The sequence below is a fragment of the Uloborus diversus genome, chromosome 10 (assembly GCF_026930045.1).
Source record: "Uloborus diversus isolate 005 chromosome 10, Udiv.v.3.1, whole genome shotgun sequence".
Lineage (NCBI taxonomy): Eukaryota > Metazoa > Arthropoda > Arachnida > Araneae > Uloboridae > Uloborus > Uloborus diversus.
The window spans coordinates 10,444,468-10,462,468 of NC_072740.1; positions in this window are offsets into that span (position 1 = coordinate 10,444,468).

The window sequence follows — 18,001 nt, forward strand, 5'->3', positions numbered from 1 at the left end:
AAGCTTTCTTCTCTTTTAAAATTTACCAGAAAAATTTTTTATGGGCACTACCAAAGATGAATTTTTAAAACAGAAAATGTTTTCGAAGTTTCTTTTTTTGGTGGACAGGAAAGGTAATGCTCCCACCCTTTGACAAAATTTTTTTCTTCTAGAAATCGCAATATGATTTTTTCCTTTTTGAAGACTATAATGAATTCCCGCTCTTCGATCACATATTAAGAAACTTCGGAGCTTGACACATGACACACGTGACTAGTTAGCCTCAAATTGCAATCCTAATAGTAAGAGAGCGCAGTTCCACCAAACCTTACTTATATTCTGAGTAATTGATTGTGTGGTATAGAATAGAGTAAGTATGTATTTATAACATACGCGCACACCTGCTATCTTAGGCCGTGACAAATGGGGCAAATTGACAGGTACAAGGGGTTGAATGTGCGCAAAAAAAATCAAAGCTTTACTTATTTTCTGAGAGCAGATTTTTATGTATGTTTTACAGATCATTGTCTGTAGTTAATAAAAAATACTGCCAGACACTTCCCGTGGACCGAAGTTGCTGCCAGACGCTCAAAAGCTTGCAAAATGGCGTAGTTTTCCTATTCCATGTCAAGAGAACCATAATGCTAACCACCCGACCATCTCCGGTTTGAATGAAACTTTATAGGGGAATAGACGTGCCTTTGAAATCAACATGTGCAAAATTCCTTCTTCCGAGAACCAAATTCTGAGGATCTAGGATTCTTTAAATGAAGGGCTCCAAAATGGCGCAGCAGTGAAAAGAAGATCCTTGTCGAACGAGTGCGAAACGAATATCCTAGAGTAGTCGGAGAGCCCATGGCCACCAGATCTTGATTATTTTCTGAGTAACTAATTCTGAGGGATGGAATAGAGTTAGCATGCACTTTAAACATACTTACATACGCATGCCTGCTAGATTGGGCCAAAGGCCCATTTTCAGGTACCAGATGCTGAAGGTGCTCAAAAAAAAAAAAAAAAAAAAAAAAAAAAATCTGAATTCTGAAATTTTTAATTCAAATTATGTTTTTCGCAATCACGAGTTGCGACAGGACCCTATTCATTGGAGGTATTGTCTCTAGAAACGGCTCCTGTCCCCCCAAGCCTGTCCCTCCTCCTGGGCAATTACGTGTGTTTAGTTGTATGTGTGTGTGTGTGTAGGCGCGCGTGAGTTCATGTGTAGGCTTGTGTGTGTGTGTGTGTGTGTGTGTGTGTGTAGACCTGTGTGTATGAGCGTGCATGTGCGTAGGACATGGACGCCACCGCCCTGGAAAAGTGAATTCCGGGAGACACCTGAGTCTAAATAAGACAACGCGTTTTACGTGAGTAGATCAGAATTGTTTTATTTTCAATGCACAACCGAAAGCAGTCCCGTATTTACTTTAAATTTTTTAGCATTATTTATTCATAAAAGCAAATTTGCACGACTGTCAACAAAATGTTTGAAGCTTTAAAAAAAAGCATGCATGAGGCAAACAATCATCTGTACTATTAAAATTTAAGTGCGTCTGTATGTGTATTTCTCTCTCTCTCTCTCTCTGTGCGCCTGTAATCCTATCTTAATCCTATCTCTTCCGGATTGTCAATGTGTACCAGGTCTAAACTGGTATCGTTGAGTACAAGACATACAGAGAAAGCCAATTTGCTCCATCTCACTCTTCTAAACCTTAAGGGACCGGAGATATGAATTTATAAAAATAGCATTAAAATTATAATTTGTCACCCGTAGATGCCGAACGGTGGTTGGTGAGCAAAGCGAGCAGGGGCGGAGTACCTTAGTCTATAATCAGTGCGCGTCTGTGTGTGTATACGTGTGCGTGTAACCCTACCTCCTCCGAATTATACCGAATCAAAACTGGTACCGTTAGATACAGAACATCCAGGGGTTGTCATTAAAGCTTGTCTCACCCCTCTAAACCAGGGATCTCCAAACTCTGGGCCGCGGGCCATAAGTGGTAAGCAATTCCCTAAAATCTGGCCAGCGGCAACGGACGAGATTTTTCTCCCACAAGTTAACCAAGTCATAATTACTAGATATGAATAATTCCACTGTCAGAATTTTTTATACATTTACATTTGTGAGTTTTTAATTGCACTTATTAGGATAAATGCAATGTCAACCATTAAACTATAGAATACTATACTGTAATTCATCTCCTGTATCCTCTCTTTATATAACATTTGAAAAACACATATTTTTTTCACTTTGTCCTATTTGAAGTTAGGGATAATAAGACCTCCATTAAAAATGGATAGATACCGGAGAAAGGTATTGGAGAATATTTCTAAGTCTATGAAGAACTTAATAAGCCTTTTAAAATGTTTCTTTTAGGCAGTGAATTGAATTTTTTTACGACTTAAATTTAATTAAATGAGAAATTTGAATGTCATGCAGTTGGTAGCTACTAAACTAACCAGTTTCCTGTGCTAATTAATCCGCCATGTAGCGGATAAGAACTGAAGATTTGATGAAAAGTTTGAAACTTATTTTTAAATTCCTACAATGCCATAACAACGCGCATTTAAAAATATAATAATTAGACTTGTCAATTAGTTCTGATAAAAAATTTTACCTGTGATACTGAACTACACTGTTAAAAATTTTCCGGAAAATTTACGGTAATTGTTACTGGCATCCATGTTGCCAGTAACTATTACCGTAAAAATCAAATGTTACTGTAAAATTTTACGGTTTCCTCGGTAGCCCACAGCAACCTATTGGCGCTGGGATCGCTTATTTCTCCGGTAGAAATTACCGTAGAAATCAGCGATGCTTTAAGTCCGCCATTTTACAGTAACAATTACCAGAAAATATTCCTGAATTTTTAACAGTGTATATTTTGTGCAATGAACTACCTCTGTTTGGATGTTGGCCCGCCACACAGTGGGGCGAAAACGCCGAAAAACGCTTATAAGTGTTTTCAAACCTCTCTCGCTTGTGTCTTTACACAGGCATGTTATTATGGAGTTTTTTCAAATTGTTCGGGCTCCGGATCAAAGTTCGCAGGTTTACGCAGCTAATTCCTTTTCAGGGTCTTTCTACAGACCATTTATGAATAATAAACATCAATTTCTAAGAGGACATAAGAGGACATTTTTTTGTAGAGTGTTTTGAAAAAAAATAACTTTGAATTCCCAAGTTTTCGGTGCTGATCAAAACCGATTTTCGCTTTGAGAATTCGATTAGTCATTTTCTTCGTCTTATTACTATCGTTGGATTCGAGAGAAATTAAATATACCCGCCTTTAATAGGAAAAAAATATATAGACTGCTTAAAACAATTTTTGTAAATTCCCGTACTCATGGTTCTTCAACTTTCTAAAGGCTCCCTTCAGCTTTATAGTGGACGAAGGGCGCTAATATTCCAGTTTTTATTCCTAAGAGGTAGGCCTGTGCAAATTTATTAATCCTCAATTGGTTTGATATAGAAAAAAACCCCACTTATAAGCGCTTTTTGGCATTTTCGCCCCACTGTGCGCCAATCTCGAGAAATTTAAAAGATGGCCCTTCGGCTAAAAATTTTTGAAAACCCCTGCTCTAAAAAATAAGGGGCCGGACATATAAACTGATAAAATTAAAATCATCAACTGTCACCCGCCGCGGGTGATGAACGGGGGTTGACGGGTGAAGCTAACACGAGTGGAGCATCCTAGTACTAATATTACTAACGATCGTCAGTTGACCAAAAACATTTTATTGCGTTTTAAACAGCGAACGAATCTTGTGACGAAGGGTAGATCGATGTTTAAAATAAGTTTTTGTCTGAACCATGCATAGGTCACAATAGTTATTAGAAATGCAAGGAAAAACTATGAACTTAAAAATGTCGTTTACCCTGATAGTCCAGTAAAATTTGCATTTTATTTGGAAAAATTAAAACGGAAGGTTTTTCTTCACAAAAAGGTTTGTTATATTTTCAACGACATCTCAAAAGACCCCGGCTCTTTGCTGTACGTTACCTTCTTTTTTAGAGGGGAGAAGGGGGAAAGTTTAACTTTGCTGTTTAGGAAAGTGGGGTATCATTTCTAAAGAATTGCATGGAGAATTATTTTATCTGAACTAGGCTACCATGATTGCAAGCATGTACTATGTCATATTTTATTAACTGTGGTACAAGGGAAATGATATTGTAGAAGAAAGGATAAATTGCTTAACTGACTAGTCAGACGATTAAAATATTTATGATAAAGTGGTATAAGTCGAGTGCACCTAATTGGAAACTTAGTCAACACACATGCCATTTCTCATCTTGAAGTATGCTTAATGGACTTGGTTTACCATTCGCCATAATTTTGTCAGTTTTGTCATAACATAACAAGTAAGACATAAGTAGTTTGTATGACATAAATCATATTTTAAAATACAATCATCAAGTTATGTATTAGACACTCTGTGCCCGGAAATAAATGACCACAGAAAGTATATTTTTTGGTTTCTATAGATATAAAAATAATTATTTTTCGTCAGCACCGAGGGTGAGCTATGCAGCTAATGACTTAATTAACTAAATAATAAGTAGGAAATAAAGAAATATCTTTGTACAGAAAAGTAAAATAAAATATTACGACTTTGAATCGCACAAAGTTGCAGAGAACTGCAGACACGTGTTACAATTAACCCCTTTTTCAATGCAAGAGGGGTGAACTAGTGTATGAAAAGATATCCGACAAATACTAAAAAAGGGTTCATTTTAATCTCGAAACATGTGCCTGCAGTTTTTTGCAACTTTGTGCGATTTAGTGTTGTAAAAGTAAGTAGTACTAAACTAGTTGCATCCGAAAACGATCGTTGACCCTCACTGCATGGAGCCAGAAGGTCTCAAACACGGCGCGTTTTCACTTTCATCTGCAAAGTTGAAACACGCCTATCAGGCTGCACTGAAGTTCAGCCATAAAACTTTCAATGTGGTACAGTACCGGCACTAAATGTCATGTTATAATCGCAAGAAATACTTTGCTGATGCTTAATTCAGAGGCAATCCAATATGGAAAAATACCAATTTGGTACAAGAACTAAAGATAAAAGCAGTAAATCGGGACTAACTTTCGGAATTTTAAAGGAACACAAGAACTATTTTTTAGGAAAAGAAAAAAATATATATGCCCTCTAAAATCATTAGAAGGTTACCACTGTTAAATTTTCAGCAAAACTAAAAATGGTATCTGCCAAACTCTTACAAAATCTGCCTCTTAACGTCATGAACAGATGCTTACTTTTTTGGACAAAATATTCTTCTTGGATTTTTCAAACGGGTTTATTTTTATTTCAAGATTATATTCATGGTATGAAAGGAGAACAGCACAAAACTTCTTTTATTTCTCAATAACTTTAATTTATTGCGACACAAAAGAAATTAAACTACTTTCGGAGAAATAAATTTGTTTTTGGCTGTGCAATTTTGGTCGATTCAAGCGCTCCCAAGTGTTCTAGAACTAAAAGACCTAATGAAATAAATGAGCAGTAAGTGGTAACGAGTTTATGAAAAATGCAAGAAAAAGAAGAAGTTGAAAGCTTAATTATTTCGGCATTCGAACCTTAATTACTTGAAAGCGACAATGCTCTTAAGTACAATCAAGTAACTTAATTGCTTAAAAGTACTGCTTTTCTTAAGTGCTGAGAATAAGTATCCTAATTAGTTTTGCTCAGAACCGATAAAAACTATTTTTGACATAGTTTTTTTTAATTAATTATTTTGGTTTTTTTTCTCAGAAACTGTTTATTTTAAGAGTAATAAATACACTGATGCTTTGATAACATATTTATGAGATGCATTTTTAAATAAAAATATATGTTATACTTAATTTAATCTCTGTTAAAATAAACGTGAGTATTTAGTTTTTCAATACATAAAAGGTTAATGATATTTTCCTTCGAGAATGTAAAATGCTCTTATTTTTTATCAGTTTAAGTTTTGGAATGATTTGTAAATTTCTACTAAGAACAAGTGAATTAAATTTCATTCAATGAAACTCTAATTATTCTTAACTATTATAGAGAAATTAAAACTTATTTTCTTATTTTACCACATTTAATAGACGTAAAAGGTGGACATGAACAAAAAATATTTTTTTTTCTTTTTCAGAAGCTGTTCTTATTAAAACTACAAGCAAAATATTTCAATCATTATGCATTACTTAACATATAGTTTGTGTTGCCAAATTTAAAATAAAATTCATATTTTATTTCATAATTGCAAGAAGTTGCAGCTACATTCTGGGTTAATAAAATAAAGATTAATTGTAATTTACATCATAGATTAGTTTCCTTTTCCATTGCAATTTAGTTTAAATTTAGGTTCGAGAAATTGCCTCTTATCAGTTCAAACTACCAACACAGAAGTTTCGTTTTACATTTGAATAAAATTGCATCTTACTAACAAAACCACCACGACAGTAAAGTTCATCTTGTTAGTAGAACTCTGCTTCTCAAATTCCCTTGTTAAAATACTATAGAATAGTCAGAAAAGACAGAATTTTTGTCAGCTTTATGAATAATGTATTTTGAACATTTTCAAAAGTGCAGTTCTTTATACAAACCTCGTATACGTTCTTAAATTCGTCAAAAGTTTATCTTTTGAATTTTTGGACCTTTTTATTTTGCGTCAGTTGGTTTAAAATCAAATACCTGAGAAAGAATCAATTCATAATTATTTTAGGTAGAAAACACTTGTAATCCATCTCATATATATATATATATATATATATATATATATAGAGAGAGAGAGAGAGAGAGAGAGAGATATATAGAGTAAGTCTGGCGATCTTGCCCCACCTAAGCAGAAACTTTTTTCTTTAAAGAAATATGTTAACGAAAATTAAAAGATAATACCTCCCGCCTCTCTTAATGTAGGTCCAGATGCTGTGTAAAATTACGAATAAAAATTTTTATTGCAAAAAAACAAAACTGCAGCTTTGGGGCATATTACCTTGACAGTCAGACAATTCGCCCCACTACACCAGGTAAAATGCCCCACTTGACCAGCATTGCAAAACTTGCTGCTATTAGTAAGAAAGGGCATTAATTGACTAAATTAGTTGAAATAAATACAAATTATAATGTGGGCAACTAAATTAAAAATCAAAATCAATTTAATTCTAAACTGTAAATATAGGTTAAAATATTTTACGTAATAAGCACATTACTTGTGGTTTTTAATAACTTTTGCTTTTCAATCTTGCCACAGCCATTACATCTCTGATTATACATTGTGCACGTTTCATGCAACCATCCTAAGCACTCTATACACTTTATCCAATCTGCAGTTGACGTCATTCAGGTCTTCATTCAGGTGGGGCATATTACCTTACTGGCAAGGTTAATTGCCCCAACACCTCTTGTTCAAACAGCAAGCCAATATGGCTGCAATTAATAGTAACAGCCTTCTTTATGATACTCTTTTACTGTATAAACCGAAAATTGAACATAATATTTGAACGCTAGTTAATTAAATAAAAGTTCTTAAAAGTAAAATCTTAGATCAAGCCTTAAAAAATGTCACTCTTTCCTTTCACTTTGCTCTGAAGATGTAAATGACCTTTGAAAAATAGCTGAAACTGGCTTTAGTATATGCGTGTAGCTTCTTAATACACAAATCCCCTTGAAAAAGTTGACACAGGCGCACTCTGTTGTTACAATCGTGAAATACAGTTACTCGGGCAATTTATTAGACGGGGCAAGATCGCCGGACTTACACTATATATATTTCTTACTTTGTCATATTAGTTTGTATTTTCATTCTCTTTTTAATGTCATTACATAACATAATGCCCTTCTTTTAGAATATGCGAGTTTTTTTATGAAGAGTGAGTCTAAACTCTTGAGAAAAACTTTAAGGGGTGTTAGAAGGGGCGATAAGAATCAAGAATCATACAGAAATGTATGGTCGGAAACGCAACGCTCGCTGATGCGCTACATGCACACTAAGCTAGAAACTGATACTCTAAGATCCCACTAGGCTTGACCTACCCTCGTCGAGTTTCTTAAAATTATTACCATAGATGAAGATTAAAAATTGTAAATAAAACGTGAAAGTAAACATTTCTATCTCTTTTACATGAACTAATCAGTGTTGTCAGGGGTTGAAAGGTTCCTAAAAATAAGAAATTTAACCTCATCGAGTTTCCAAAACTCGTTATCATAAATGAAGAGTAAAAGATGGAAATAAAACGCTAAAGTAAGGTTGCCTACCTTTTTTGGGTATCTAATCAGAGTTGTCAGGGGATAAAAGGTTTTCAATGAGGGATGTAATTTACCCCTCATCGAGTTTTTGGATGTTGTTGTCATAAATGAAGAGTAAAAGCTGTAAATAAAACACTAAAGTTTGGTTGCCTGCCTTTTCCGGTCCCTAAGCAGGGTTGCTAGATGCTAAAAAGTGCCCAAAAATGAGTAACATACCCTCATCGAGTTTCCAAAAGTTGTTGTCATAAATGAAGAGTAAAAGCTGTAAAGAAAACGTAAAGTAAGGTTGCGTACCTTTTTCCGGCCCCTAACCAAGGTTGTCAGGGGCTAAAAGAAGGCCAAAAATTTAATAATTTACTCTCATCGAGTTTCCATACAAGTTATATAAAAAATGTAGGTAAAAATTTTACAAAACCAATGGCATCGGGTTGCCCAAGCAAAAGTGTTCCAATCATAGGGTTGCCGTTGTTCGAAGATTCAATATTGAAATTGGGCTTCTGAATTTCGCTTTGTGGTGCACGTAGCTCGTCAGCATTGCTTTTGCGACCATGTGTTCCTGTATGATTCTTGCTTCTTATCCTCCCCTCTAAAAATCCCTTAAAGTTTTGCCAAAGATTTTAGGATTAAATACCAAGCCCTCTATTTAACACGTAGTTTTGATTTTTTTTTGAGCAATCACGATTGCTTATTGCTTTCATTTGACTGTTTTGATGTGCTATCATTTTATTTTCCCACCGGCACCCTCTGCAGCATCACCGTCGACCGGCTCCTCACGATGCTGCTCCTCTAGCGAAAACCGTCTAAAGGTTGCGTCAATATCCTACACACAAGCGCATACATACACAACTACACACACACGCACATACACACACACATACATACACCTACACACACATGCACAAACACATACACAAACAAACACATACACACACTCAAACACACACACACACACACTCAAACACACACACACACACGCATACATACAGACACCTACACATACACACACACACACGCATACATACAGACACCTACACATACACACACACCTACACACAACTACCCACACACTCATGCCTGCACACAGACACAAACACATATGTCTACACACACATACACATTCCCACTACACACAAACACACATACCCCCCCACACATAAACACACACGCTTACATACAAACACACACTCGTGATTGCGAAAAACATAATTTGAATTCAAGAGAACAAAATTCATTTTTTTTTTTTTTTTTGCGTTTAATTTAAATAAAGCTGCATTAAGGACCATCCTTATTGCTCAATATTGCCAAGTACTGACTAATTTTTTCTCATAACGTTCACTTAACTTCTCTTTTAGCTGAATGTCAAATATAAGAATAAAGTTAATCGAATAAATTTAATAGTTCTTTCAAGTTGGACCTGCGTTTTTTTTCCTTCATGGCAATAACTAATAAATCCAGAAACGGATTGCTGCGTATATAAAAAAAATTAAACTCTTATTCAGATACTAATTGAAAATGTTAGTCCCATTCAAATCTTAATTCGTCAGCCCCCCTCTTTTTTGCTATGTTTTAGTGATGTCAATGCGTAACATTGAACCAAATTCAAAAGTAAAGTAGTATTAGGATTTTTTTTTTCGGAGGGGGAGGGCATGATAGTCGAAAAACATGCATAGTTTTCTGAAGAAAGTAACACAATACTTTCCTATTCTACTGTTCAAATTTCACAACGCTTCGCTCTTCAAAAAAGGTAGAAAGAAAAGCAAGAAAACACTTAAAAAATAAAGGAGAAAAAAATACTCTTTACTCTACATCTAAGGTTTCTTACCAGATATGCTTTAAAGTCTTTCTTTATACAGCTTCTTTGAACTGTTTGCTAAGTGCACCCTCAACGGTCTCTTTTAAAGTCGTTAGATAAAGTGCATGTGATTCGTGACAGTAAAAGATGACAAGTTAACCTCTGGGATTGCTTCGCTTTAAAGAGGCATTATAAAGGAAATACATGTTGGGAAAATATAGCTCCATCAAAAAAATGCATACTTTCAACAGCCTTATTCTCTAAATAAGGCGAAAGGTAAAGGGATGAATTCAAATGTTTTTAGTGCTTCCTTATTTACTTTTCCTCCAATCCCTGTCTACTAAAAGTTAATGTTATAAAATGCAATTTATTTTATAGAGAAGCTTGCCATGATGTTGCGAAGTTAAATACGTTGATGCAATTTATTCCCAAAATGGAAAAAGCTGTGTTGGCGTTTATGTTGCTGAGACACTTTTCTGTCATTAGGACTGGGATGAATAAAGGGAAAGATGCCACCAAAATGCGGGTTTTTGCTTTCAGTTAAAAATAACCTACAATGAAAGTTAAAAATGAACGCGTTGACTGACAACTACGAGATAACTCGTAGATTGCGTTCTTTTCTAGGACGCCAACTACGAGTTGTCTCGTAGTTGTTTACTTGCTATTTTTGTGCAGCTACGATAAAACTCGGAATATATCAGTGCTAGTATCGATAGATGGCTTCTGGGAAAAGAACAAAAAGTCAATGCTTGCTTGCACAAACAGAAAATTTATTAAAAACCGAACGAAAAATATAATTATAAAAGTTAATTCAAATTCAAGAAATAAAATAATGTTTTATTGTTTGTGGAACTTCTTAAAACAATCCACAAAAAGGGCTGGCTTCTCTTTAAAGGCTGGACTCTTGCCGTTTTTGTTTTGCTTGGGTACTTGTTTTGCTTGCATATACGACATGGCTTTGTCGGATGCCGTTTTTTTTGGTAGGTGATTTCATTTTGTATTTTTTTGGGGATATCTATGCACTAGAATTAGAGTTGTTAATAATACAGGGTATTTCAAAAAGAATGACCCGATTTGAAATGTGTATATTATGAAAACTATTGACAATAGACACTTCACATAAATTTAATGGACATGGATAGTAATAGTTTTTTTACATACAAAATTAAAGGTGCTCAATATGTCCACCTTTCGATGCACGGCATATGCTACAAGGTAGTTAAATTCCCGTCTCAAAACTTTTGCAAGCATATCTGCATGGACTGCTTACACAAACAGCTTGTGTCTTTGAATTGTTTATACCATCTTCTAACGCTTTTCGGAACAGGAGGTTCAACACCAGAGTATTCTTGACGAAAATCACGCTGAACAGTTGTTACGAACTAGCACTTCCCGAAGCGTTAGAACACAATACGAGTTTTGTCGTGTAGTCGTCATTTTCACAAACACTGAAATGGCAGGCGAAGAATGAGAGTTAGCTCTACTAATCGGCAAATCTGTGAAATTCAAGATTTTCCCCATTCTAACGATACCTTTATTTAATGAAAGGGATTAAAATCTGAGTAGTTATGATTGCTTGAAATCGGGTCATTCTTTTTGAAACACCCTGTATAATGGGATTAAGCGTGTTAAGGAAAAAAATAAAATGCACAAATTCCATTTTAAGTTTTTAACACAAAATGATAAAGTTTTACGTGGAGAGTTTATTAACTTTCATTTATAATTCTGTTATGTAACTATTTCATACGTTAAGGTCACTCACTGTCAGTAAAATAGTTTTTGTTCTCCTAGTTGTTCCATATAAAATGTACGTCTCGAAATAAGAATGTAAATCAATGGTTACAACTTGTAGAAGTAGGATTAAGTGTTCAATTTTCATCGTCCCCCGCTTTTAGAGTGTCAGTGTAAAAAAAACGAGCTGATGTTTGCATCACATGGCTTCCTTTTACTCCAATTTACTGATAATAGTGCTTCGGAGTAGACAAGGAAACACTTTAAATATTTTCACCCAAAGTTTGTTGCGAACCGAAGCAAATAAAACGTTTTATACAGATAAATGTTCCTAATATTGGCAGTTTTAATGTGATTCAACGGTTAACTCTCTAAATGTGGGCAAAGTGAAACCAGATTTGAAAAAAAAACGCCAAATTTTTCGTTAAGTTGGTGACAAAACTTGGCAACCAAAAGCTTGGCGATATATTGCCAAGTGTTTGCCAAATTATAACACCACTTGAGTTTGCATTGAAATTAACAATGATTTTACCCAAAAAAGGTGTAAAAAAACCCCTTTGGAATATCCAAATGCAGCCAAAAGGGGAGGTGCACAACTAGACTCCACTAGGAGTCTACGTACCAAAATTCAACTTTCTAGGACATACCGTTTTTGAGTTATGCGAGATACATACGCACATACATACGTACACACGGACGTCACGAGAAAACTCGTTGTAATTAAATCGGGGATCATCACAATGGATATTTCGAATGTCTATACGTTCTTTGGCATATATCCACGTGTGGTCGAGTTGAAAACTCAATATTCATTCTAGGGCGAACTAAATAGAAATTAAGGCCGATTTTTGAGTGAAAATTTTTTTTCGAATACAATACTTTCTTTTTCGTAAAAGGAAGTAAAAAAAATATTCCTACATTTTTTTGTAGCATGTAGACTAAAAAACTAATTTAAACAATTCGTCACATCTTAACTAATACAATTTCCCTTAACAATAATAAAAACTCCAGTTTGCTCAGTTTGACCTGGTGTTTGAAAAATGAACTGAGTTTATCCTCTTGATAGAAATACAAAATTTAAAGTGAAACGTAACGTGAATTTTTTTTCCCGAAACATCTGTAGGTGGTCTAAGCCTTCTTTGAAACTGAATAATAGTCTTTGGGAATCTTTTAAACTCTTTATTTTGTCTTTCATGACGTTTATTCTGGTTTTGAATGCAAAAACTTTCTAATAATAATTTGAGGGGAACAAACAGCAACACACAAAACGATCTTTTAACTGCTATATACAGACTCTATATTGGAAGTACATGATCTTCTTTTGTTTGTGTAAAAACTATCACGCCCTTTTGCTTGTGCCAAAAAGTTATTCCGCCAGAGTAAAAACTTCACGTGTGTAGCCCTATTATTTTTCCAAGATCTATATCTTTAATGCATAACTGAAAATTTGTCATCCACGGCAACCTACATCAGAAATTGTTCCTCTCTTTTTGTGATATAAATAATAAAACATCAAGAACTGCTATAAAGTAAACTGTTTTCAAAAAGTAAGAAAACGAAGCAAACATAGGAATGAAAAGAGATGCATCTATGGCACAAAAAAAAGTTTTTAGTTGCGAAAATGAATCTGTGTATCTTGATGCTTTGATTTCATTCTCGAGCTCAATCATTCGGGTTTTGCTAAAAACACTTACTACAACTGCTCTAAGGTTAAAAAAAAGAAAGAACACATTTACCGAAAAATACATGCGAATTTGAACACGCACACATACAAAGTTTATTTTACTATAGGAATATTTTTGTTTGTGTAAATACTACATTTAATAGGTACAAAGATCTCTAAAAATTGTCCATGAAAACAAAATGCAATATCCCAAAAAAACTTTATTAGTATAAGAATAAAAATACTTAAATATCCGCATTAGAACATTGACAACAACCCCTCAAAAAACTCCATTAAAGTGAGTAAAAGAGTAGCAGAAAAGCTAAACTATAAAAAGAACAAGTCTTTGAAATCTCCATTAGCATAAAGAGACCCATTGTTTATGGACGTGAATAATAGAGCATTCCCAAAATATCTTTATTAAATTAAGAACAACAGTGCAAAAAAAAAAAAAAAAAATCCCAGTAGAATAGCGCCAACAACCCATCAAAATTTTCGTTAGATTAAAAACCGCAGGAATTACTGACCGACATAAGTAAATACATATGAATTTTTGTACTACAAACGTGTAATTCAAAAAAAAAAAAAAAAAAAAAAAAAAAAAAAAAAACTGCAAAACATTGATACTACATTACGTCATTAAATGTTTTACTGCTTTTGAACGTATTTTAAAACAATAAACTGCAATTATCTAGACGAAAATAAAAACCGACTGTCTGATTAAAACCTCCTTTATTTAGAGAACTTTTATGTTTATAATATAAAGAGCTGATGTGTGCATCACATGACTTCCTTTTACTCCAATTAAATGTCAGTTTCCCATTATTGGCAAGTTTAATGTGATTCAATAGTTTACTCTCTAAATATCGCCAACAGTGGCCAAATCGAAACCAGATTAAAAAAAAAAAAAATAATAATAAAAATCGCCAAATTTATCGCCAAGTTAGCGACAAAACTTGGCGACCAAAAGACTGGCGATATATCGCCAAGTGCCAGCAAAATTGTAACACCACTTGAGTTTAAATCGAAATTTACAATGATTTTACCCCAAAAAGGGGCAGAAAAAAACCCCCCTTAGAAACATCCGAATGCAATCAAAAGAGAAGGTGCACAATTAGACCCCACTAGGGAGTCTACGTACGAAATATGAACTTTCTAGGACATACCGTTCTTGAAATATGCGAGATACATACACACATACGCACATACATACATACATACAGACGTCACGAGAAAACTCGTTGGTTTTAACTCGGGGATCGTCAAAATGGATATTTCGTGTGTCTTTACGTTCTTAGGCGTATATCCACGTGTGGTCGAGTCGAAAAAAAAAAACCAACATTCATTCGGGGGTGAGTAAAATGGAAATTAAGGCCGATTTTTGAGTGAAAATTTTTTCGTGAACACAATACTTCCTTTTTTATAAAAAGAAGTAAAAATGAATAAACTATAAGTAGGATTATGAAGACAAGTAAAATACTGAACCAATATTTTTGGAAACAAAATATAACTTTTCTCTAGTCCGTTCACAGCGAACAATGAAACTTATAAATCCACTTATATATCATTTAAAATTCTAGTCTTCAACTCTAAAAGAGTCTTGAACATCAAAGAGTTTGAAGAGCCTCCGACGGCTCCTCTTTGCGTTTTAAAACGCAGTGAATGTACGTTTAGGAGCACATTGAGAGTAAAAGTTTTCTCATGTTTTATTCATCGAGAATGACAACTGCTTTGCACTCGCACAGCTTCTTAGCAAGGTTGTACAATTTAGGATAGAATTAAAGTGCTATATTTCAATGTCAATAGGGGGAGACATGAAAACGTAATGCTCCCTCACGATTGTTGAAATTTAGTTATTTTTGTGCGTTTCCATATTTTACCTGAATTTTATGTTCAGAATAATATGAAGGAAATGTTTCAGTTGGAGTGTTTAAATATACGTAAACGGAATGAAAAGCCTTTGAAATATAATTAAGTCAAATTTATGTTAGATGGGAAAAGAAGAAAAATAAATGTATTGTCAAGTAAGAATTTTTAAACCAATATTTCTCCAGATAAATAAAAGTTTATATATTTTTTTCTATTTGTTTAATGGAGTTGATTTTTTTCTTACATTTTTTTCCTACCAATTTAAACGTATCACGCGTGCCATGTCAGTATTGCTAATAGTGATGTTGTTTTTAATTTTGTTGCAAAAATATGTTACAATAAGTTAATTACTTTTGTTTTGTTTAGTTATTTAATAGTTAACTGAGGTAATAAGTTGGCTTACCTCTTTTTGAGGTAAACTTTCTTTCTTTAGCATTAACTAATAACATTATTGTGTTATGATGATTCATTCTTTCTTAGTTAGTGGAGAGACAGCTCTTCAAGAAACCTGAGTTTGGTTGTCGCACAATGTAAAATGTTCATATAGAAATTTTCATACACCCTGCTTAAAGCCTGAATTTTCTTAAACTGATGAACCTATAACAATAAAAGCAAAATGTAGAAGCAAAACAAAAACATGAATAAGAAGTAGATAGATAGTATAAATATGAGACGTAAGCTAAATAATAGCATAAATGTGTTTACATTGTTCATTTTTAAAAGATACGCATTTTAGTTGGCAATCCCGGTGAATTATCTATGTTTAGGAGTGCAAACGTTGATGGAATGAATCCATAAATGTATGGTTTAACCACCTTTTTTACTGGAATAATCTTATAGTAGAAGAAAAGTATCTCCAGATGTAACTACATGTGACCGAGCGTTCATGCAGCAAACTACCCTTGTCGTGCCTCTCCTTATATTATGGCCGTTTTTCCAGCAGTGCTGGGGTCAAACTCATCGAGTTCGGCTAAGTTGTTTTGAACTAGTGTTTTGTCAATATAGCATCCAATTCGGCACCCTCAAACTTTTGTGTTCGTCCATCGCGCTTTTTGTCATCGGTATTAAGTTCACCAATTCTAAAACGTCTATGCCAAAACTCACATGTGGAAATCTATGAAACATGTTCCCGAAAGCTTTTTGCAGCCTTCGATGGACTTCAGCTGCACTTTTCTTCAAATGGAAACAGAAAAGTAAACTTTCTCGCAAATTGGGTTTTGTTCGTAGAAAAGTTGACATATTCAGAACACACAAAAACTATATTAGTTTCACTTAGCGAATTTCTGAATTTCTATTTTAGCGAAATGTCACATGCTGAAAATGAAAGCCTAACAATGATGTTATAAAATAAAGTTAGTTGCAACATTGGACGTTTTGATTTACTACTTGGGACGCCATCTCTTTAAAATCTTTAAAACTTTATATATATATATTAAATATATATATATATATATAATATATATATATATATATATATATATATATATATATATATATATATATATATATATATATAATTTGACTGATTTACTGATTTTGCGTAGTTTTTAGAATTTGTTCACTTACATAGCAATTTTAGATGTAAAAACCGAGATGCTTTTCAGCACAAAGTGTAAGTGTCATTAGTTATTCTATGAAAAGTCTAAGTCTCATTGGCATATAAGAGAACAAATTCCTTAATACAGCACCCTTTATAAAAACATAGGATCCTTAGAAAAACATAGAATCGTGAAAGAGAGAAAAAAAATTCTGTATGCTATATTCAAATGTATACGAGGGTCTATAGAGTTTTGAAGAAAAGTTCAGAATATTGCAAGGAAGTAGAAAAAAGCAAAATAAATCTGCCTGTTGCCGGATTCATTTCTGTTCCTACATTTCATATCAAATCGAGGCAATAACTTTGACTTCTTCGACAGGTCTTTGTGCCACGCAACAGACATGAATAATTCACAATTTCGGATATGCTTGTCGTTTGCATTTTACTATTCCAATGTACTTACTTGAGAAGGCATCTTTTATAACTGCTCTTGTAAAAGAAAGTATTGTTCAAGAAAAACGTTTTTTTCCTTTAATAGTCAATGCTTAGGTCAAATGTAATTTACCGGTTTGTAAACAAAACATCTAGACTGTCAAACCTTCAATGAGTAACAGAACAAATGTAATTGTCATGGTAGGGTTCAAATATATACATAAATATAAAAAGCTTGTTACTTTTGAGAATAGAACTGAAGTTGAGAAATTGCATTTAAATGTTAAACCCTTCCATACACTTGATTCAGATGCCATTTCTTCTTCTTCTTCTTCTTCTTTTTTTTTTAATATTCTTATTCACAAATAACCATTAAATATTGTATTAGGGTAAAATATGTTACGAAGAACCTGGTGACAAAATCTAAATGTTGTTAAAAAGTATACATAAGACTTCTGTGCTTAGATCAGCTGAATAGGATTTGGACATAAACTTATTTAAAGTAAAAGTATAGAAGTATAAAGTTATAAACAATTTTATAAGCGTTAAAACTCATAGAGTAAGTCTGGCAATCTTGCGCTACTTAAGCAGAAGCTTTATTTTAAAAAAATATAATGACGAAAAATAAAAAATAACACCTTCGTCTTCTTTTAATATAGGTCCAGATGCTGTGGAAAAATTATCATGATCAAAAACTGCGAATTAAACTTCTTATTGCAAAAAATCAAAATTGCAACTTTGGGGCATATTACCTTGAGAGTCAGACAATTCACCGCACTACATC